The sequence below is a fragment of the Notothenia rossii genome, assembly GCF_949606895.1.
Source record: "Notothenia rossii genome assembly, chromosome: 8".
Taxonomy (NCBI): Eukaryota; Metazoa; Chordata; class Actinopteri; order Perciformes; family Nototheniidae; genus Notothenia; species Notothenia rossii.
In genome coordinates, this window is record NC_136906.1 from 45106800 (window position 1) to 45114312 (window position 7513).

At 38.2% G+C, this 7513-nt stretch overlaps 1 long non-coding RNA gene across 2 annotated transcripts; it reads right to left on the bottom strand.

Annotated features, from left to right (window-relative positions):
* Window positions 1-250: 250 nt before the first annotated feature.
* On the bottom strand, window positions 251-7228 carry LOC307015972. 2 transcript variants are annotated; one of them, XR_013801694.1, is made up of 4 exons: window positions 2999-7228; window positions 2564-2620; window positions 2263-2397; window positions 251-2155 (listed from the first exon to the last, which is right to left on the bottom strand). It is a non-coding gene; the product is annotated as an uncharacterized lncRNA (long non-coding RNA). The 2 variants fall into 2 exon arrangements; XR_013801695.1 differs by having other exon boundaries at window positions 2263-2400.
* Window positions 7229-7513: the final 285 nt, after the last annotated feature.

Genomic DNA, 7513 nt, shown 5'->3' on the forward strand with positions numbered 1-7513 from the left:
GCATCCCTGTATGTTAAAAAGCCTCAGTCACCTTAATTCATGTAATAAAAACCTCTCAGGTCAGTAACACTCAAAGCTAAATGTGCAATACCATGTTCAGCTATGTTACTATTTATAATGTTATTGTTGTTACATCAGAAGATGTAAATATTGAAATGATTTCTTAACTTACAGTAGGCTATTTTTTACAATGTGTGTTGGAAGGATTTATTAAATTACAATGAATATTGTCATTGTTGAAGGCTTTTAGAGAAGGGTGAACTATAAGCCTGAATAAAATAAAATGTTATACCTAAAAACATAAAAGCCACAATAAATGAATCACAATTATTGTAGTTATTTTTACCTCCCGTATTGCCTTCAACCCACCAGCTTTTATGGTGTTGTTACGTCACTAACTGTAAGCTTGTCACATACAGTCTATGGTCACTCAGAGTAACCTCCAGTTCATTTAGCTGCTGGAGAAGAAAGATCAGGGGGGGAGGGGGGAGAGAGCTGCCGTTTCATTCACACTGTTTAAAAACTGTAACAACGGACTATTTTTCTTAGCGGATGCATGTCAATTTAAATCCATACATACAACTATTTTTTAAATCAATAAAAACATTTTCTAAATCCATAAAAGCATTTCAATCAATATTGGGAGTCGTGTCGTTACTTTGTTGAGAATGTGGCCGTGTAATAAGCGGGATAATTTTCAGCGACTTGTTCCTTATGGGGAAAATAACACCCGTCATGCAGACCAATATCCCTCCGCTGCGCGTTGGAAACTTGATCTGCCGACGAGGCTCCATTAAAATATTTTTTTAGGCACGTTAATAACGTTTTAATGAAGTTGAATACAGTATATTCATATGTGTCATTGATTTCATGTCAATTCGGTGAACATAAACATAAATGATCGTGGTGAAGATGATGATTAAATTAGAATTAAACATCGAGAGCCGGGCTGCATTTCCTCCCGTTCCTTTTTTCGACTAAACAACATTATTTTGTTAAATAACAACATGGTGATGTTTTGTAAATGATTACGTGTCTCTTATTTAGCACAGAGTCTGATATCCGTGACATATGGATCTTAACAAAGTTCCGCTGTACATCCAGCGTACTGTATCTGACTTTATTTCACATGAGCTCCAGTGTGGAACCCCACTGCACCCCCTGGTGGATTAATGATCCATTGCAGCTGGCTTCATTATAATTACATTTATCTATCACGGGGGCGGTCTCAAGTCAAGCTGGAGGTTTTCCCTTGAGCGAGGGCAGATCACGTACCAATCACGGCCCTCGCGTTTCAAACTGTCTGAAATGAATCGCTACATCTGTATGTGTGAGAGGCAAATGGACACATACAGTATGTCCATGACGACTGTAATCTTTGAAAGAGAGACTAAGAGGTTTAGATCCAGCTACCATGGCAGACTTCCGACAAACAAACTTTTTCACATCAAACACCCATAAACTGACACAAATTAATCCATGGATGCCCATTTGGTTCAAGATGTTGTCCCAGGGTCCCCCATCTGATAGGATGTTACTTATAGATGGAATTATAGTAAAATAAATCAATCCCCTTTTTGCAGGTAATGAATTTGTAACAAAATTGACACAACATCTTGACAAGCAAGGCATCTTTCAGCTTCTGTGGTAATGGCTGTCACCTGCTTATGGTGGACAGTAGCAAGTACATCTCTCTTAAAAACAATTGCCCTCTGCAGTTGTGTGAGTTTTGTAATACTTTGAAATGACAGGCTACTATTAAGGACTTTGTTGAGGATAGGTATAACATGTTTCTGCAATCTCTGTGGGTCTTTCTATTTTATATCAATATTGATTAAGTGCTAAGCCAACCTCATTTTGGAGTGACAACTGTATCACTTGAGTTTTTGAAAGAGTCAGTACATACCTCGCAAATGTTTCCGTTTTTTCTTGTCCGATTTGCGCTTGAGCTTGCGCTTAGACTTGGACTTGGATGTGGACTTCTTCTTGGGCTTCTTGTCCTCAGATGATTCAGAACTTGATTCAGACTCGGATGAATCGCTAGATGACGAAAGGTCCGATTAATCCGAGTCCTCTTTCCGCTGTCCAGGTGGTTGATCTCCAGGTGGGATCTTCGTGGCTAGCTCGCCTCCCCTTTCCTTTCTGAGTGCAAGAGCTACACAAAACAAATAAAGTAATTATTTCCTAATAACAGCAATTGTTTCATCACAATCAACGTATATATACATTTCTAAACTTGTAATCTCCTCAAATCATCTTTACCTTCTTTAAGTCTCTCCCTGAGAAAATTACGGTCCTCCGTTAGAATATTAACCCATTCTCTCAAGGTGGCAATCTCCTGATTTTGGCCGTATATCATTTGCTGAGCCTCCTGCAGAGCTGTCTGTAGACTGGGGTCTTCTGAAACAAATGAAGGCCTCATAATTAAATACTGTTACATTTTAAACTTTTGACAATCTCCCTCTCCTTAACCAATTGCAAAATGGCAAATAATCAAAGCAGTATAAAACCACACCTGAGCACTGTTTGAATTAATGTAGCTGGCTGTGAAACACATGCCTACCGTATTCTTGTGCCTTTTCTGCAGAGGTTCCCGGATGCTTCGACAGAGGTGGAAGCACTGTACATTTTGAATGACAGATAAAAATGACAACTTTAGAGAGATTATATATTTGCTACGTATGATGTCAGTGTTTTTTTTTTCCAGTCATGCATGGTTATGTCCAAGTAGCAGCCAGGTCAATGGTACATTTTGGATCGGGAGATATAAGAACCATTACTACAATCACATACAACCACCTTTTTTGTTATTATCAGATAACATTTTATGTTAGGGATTCATTGTGATTTATAACAACTATTAAGTAGTATTTATCATAAAACACAACACACAATGCTGAGAAAAGTCAACATTACATTACAAAAATTACAGTAAGGGCTGGAGTAAAATTAATCTTGCAATACATACAGCACTCACAACATAATAAACCAGAAATACCCTTTTCAGCCCATGGCGATGTATTTGCCCGGTTGTGTGGAGGCTGATGCACAGAGGGGTCTGTGTAGTAAGTATTAGAGACAATGTATTGTTAGATTATATGACATTTATTTTGAGCACCATACACTGCATTGTTGCATGGTTACTATCATGAATTCATCCTAAGCATAACCCAATCGTAAAAGTCACAGCTTTTGTTTCTTTTTAATATATACAATATGAGTTGATTTCATTTGGAAACCTGAAATAATTTCACCATAGCAATGTCCATCTGATTAAAAGGATGATACTAAAAAATAAATAGTAGTAAATAGTCATTTAGAACAATCTCTTAAAATGCAGTGCTTGTAACAAACCAAACACTGATGACTAAAAGCTGATTGCCCAAAAAAGACAATACAAATTAATACTTAAACTACTAGTAAGATTATATTAAATCAATGTTAATTAATTACAAACAATACACAATTACAACTTTTTCTTTGACAACTGTTTGAAGTTATTCTGTCAAGCCTGCAGCTTGCTAGGCCCTTTAAGCTAGTGACGTGTGCCACTTACACTTATTCTATTGGAAAAAACTGATCAACAAAACATGGCAGCTCCAAAGACTGCTTTAGCAGGTGCAACACATATTGACTTAAAGCAGCATTAATACTTTGAACGTCTAAAATTCAAAGGTAAAGTATTAATGTTATGTCCAATTTGTAAACAACACTGTAGGAGCAATGTAGGATACCTTTTACAGGTGTCTTGATGCAAAACCAACTGTTAGTCTTTTTGTTTACATGTTGCCATGTTTTGTAATATTGCATGAGGTGTTTTAGTCAGTTATTATGTCGGCCTATTCTGTAGGTTATAATCTGTCGTTTCAGAATCTAACAATTAGGCCTAATTTATGTCTGTCTGTGAAATTATCGGTGTTCACTCCTCTGGGCACTCGCTCTGTGCCAGGCTTGGGGACCTGTTGCTGGTGGCTTGCACTATTTTGTTAGTTAAAAATAAACAACTGTTATGTTCTTATCCCTCGTTTCGCCTCCATGCTTTATGTTACAGCCCAGGAGCCGCGTTGTAACAAATATGTATGACTGGTATTGGGTTTTTCTACTTTAGTTTCAGAAGATGCAGTACCCCCGACAGAAGCCATCGACGTGCCCCCGACAGAAGCCATCGCTGTGACCCCGACAGAGGCCCTCAGCTAATCGACAACAGCAGATTGAAATTGCATGTTTATCTTTTGCAGCCTGGTGCATAAACACACTTACAGTGGTTTTTTCAGTAGTCTAGCACCTCTTTAAAGACACATTTAATTTGATTCATTTTGAACGTGTAATACAATAAGAATTATGATACTGTAGAAACATAAGCGGTATCAAATTGATAAACTAAATATTGTACTATTATATTATATTACACATTTAACCCCACGCCTTCTCCCTATATAAAATAAATATAATAATAATAATAAAAACATGTGTAACTAAATTAAAAGTTTGTTACTTTTGCATTACAATGTCTACTTTTGCGGTCATCCAATCCGCTAGGTGGCGATGTTGCAAAAACAACTAGGGTCTAGGGTCCTGGGAGTGCGGGTGCAGCCTCCGACGCTGCAGCTTCATACTATTGTGTTAAGGACGCTCACATCTGCAGAAAGAAGTCGGTTCAATTGAACTGTATACAGTTTGTCCCACTTTTCAAACTGGGACAAGAAAACAGCAGAGAAGTAACAGGGCAGAAACCATCCTTTTTACGCAACGATCCAGACATAGACATCCAAACATATTCAGTTGCAAGTTACTTTGGATATTCCTGCCCTAATGGCAGGAATATCTAGATACTTTCCAAGGTTTGACATAATGAATTGTGCTACTTTTAAAGCAAGCAACGATGTTTTCAAATCTGTAATCAAAAAGCTCCGCAAAAACGCTATCGAAGCAGTTCCTGCCACTGCTACCTAGTTCAAACAGTAACAACTGACTATTTTCTCTTAGCGGATGCATTCATCAATAATAGCCTACTATTTTTTTAAATCAATAAAAACATTTTCTGAATCCATAAAAGCATTTCAATAATTATTGGGAGTCGTGTCGTTAGTTTGTTGAGAATGTGGCCATGTAATAAGCGGGACAGCCTCCTCATTATATGGCCACATGTAATAAGCGGGACAGCCTGCTTATTACATGTGGCCATGTAATAAGCAGGCTTCGCGTTGAAGTATTATTTGAGTTATTTGAAGTATTAAAGTAACGTGTTATGGCAGGAAAGTTCAATCTGGTATATTCATTTTAATGTCACCTTATATAGAATGTGTGTTAAACTTGTGATTTCTGCATTGAGTGACTTCTGCTTAGCAGATACCAAGAAGAGGCCCCTAGGGTCTCTCTGTTAATGATCAATAGTCCTTGCAATTAACAGGGGAAGTCCCAGATACATTTTCAGATAATGTAGTTAAAGTCTTGTAGAATTAATGTTTATCTCCTACATATCCTGCAGGCCTGGAGACTTGGGTCACCCAGCAGTAACCAAGATAAACGTCCTTTTGAGCTTATCAATAAAATGTATTCATTCCTAGTAAGCTGACTTTGGGGTGAAGGGAAGTTCAGGGAAGCCATTAAGCCACAAGAACAATTAAACTTCTCATGACTTTCAGGGGACAGGACATTCGGACCTATAACAAGGGTCACTTCCTAGAGAATATGTGTGTGTATTCCTTACTGTGATCAGATGTCCTGTATAATCATTTATCAACTATTCCTGTATTAGTGTTTTATTTGATTCCTCTGCTTTTATTCTTTCATATGTGGGTACTGGAGGGCTACAAACATTGTGGAGAAATTAGCTTAAACATGTTTTATTACTCTATGGGAAATGGAAGCAGCATGTCAAATGATCAGGGAAATCTACTTGTTTTAAATAGATGTGTGTGGTTGATTACTTTGTATTAATAATAGCAGTATGTGTAAAGGAAGCTGGAAATATGCAATGTGAAACCTTTTATTTGAAATAAAGATTCTGCAGGGAATATTCTTAAAGAACAATAGCTCAAGTGTCTGGAAGAGCTGCAGGCTAAATGAGTGTGCGGTACTTTTTACTGCTTGAGATCAGAGCTGATGTTTTCCTCTTGTTATTATTGTTTGAGGTTAAGGTAACTCACATGTGTTATTTGTATAATCCAACTATAAAAAACTATATCTTAAAACTATCTTTATAAAATGCCAAAAGTATGTGAAACTTGCAAGGAGGGGTTTGTTATCTCGAATGTAAGGGTCGCCTCTGGCTCGCGCTGATTGGCTGTCTTTTCTAAGTGGAGGACCCCTCGGGGGGGGGGGGGGGGGCAGCCGCATAGCTCCTCCTGAGGTTTTGGATATAAGCCTATGCTTTCTTTAGACCACTCTCTTCTTTTCTTCAAACTGACCAGATCCGTGAGATTGGAGGAAGAGCAGGAAGTACTTCCTTTGTGTTTGTATTTGTATTTGTATTTGTATTTGTATTGTTACTTTTTATCATTAAAACAAGATTATTGTTTAACTTGCATTCTGGTGTTTCTTAATCCCTTCCTTTTTACGAATTTACCCAGCTTATCAAACGACACGCGGAGACGAGGGTGGTTTTAAACATCCACCAAATCTCCAACAAATGGTGACCCGACGTGTCTGAGTGGGGTGTTTTCGGGGAAGAGACCACCAGCAGCAAGCGGACGGAATAGTCCAGGGCTAAACATCTCGGCCTCTTCTGACAACTAAAAACAGAGCTCTGTACAATAGGCTACCAGGTGAGCAGACACGATTTAATTCGAAACCTGTGATTTGACCATATTCCAAATTTTAGGGTTGTCAGACGAAGTTTACAGTGTTTTTATAGTAACAGTACAGATACATATTTTAGATAGGTAGGAAAGTTATATAACATAAAAGTGAATCAACGAGGTATGTAAGACGAAGGTGAAAGGCCCCGTACTTTTTTCAGAAAGGAGACGGCTGAAGACTCGTTGGGGGACGTCCAGTGACCGTTTTCAGACGGCATCCAGGAGACGAATCTGAATAACAATTCTTAGGTTCATAGGAATCGAAGTTGAGTTATAAGTAAAATCCAAAGGAGAGTAACGCAACCTTCGAAAACCAATTTTGAAGTGACCGGACCTCATTAATCCTTTGTTCTGTGGGGGTTGAATCTATAAAGCCAAACGTCACGATAAAGAGTTCTGTAAGCCTGGGTTTTCGGCTCCATGTCAGCGTCACATCGTTGAAAGACGGTGTTGAAGCGCGCTGAGAGGCTTGCTAAACTTGTTGGAATAAACATCGGACAATAAAAGCTGAAATAGACTGTACGGGGAAAAAAAATTCTGTGAATATTTACTGGTACCAAAGACAGTAAGTCAGATCAATAGATATGAAGTCTGTGAATATTTACTGGTAACAGAAACAGCCTAAGTCAGATGAATAGCTCTATACGAAGTCATAATGAAGGGAGAATTTTAACGAGAGGAGCGTGAGTTAAGAGCTTACGAGAACAGTGGGT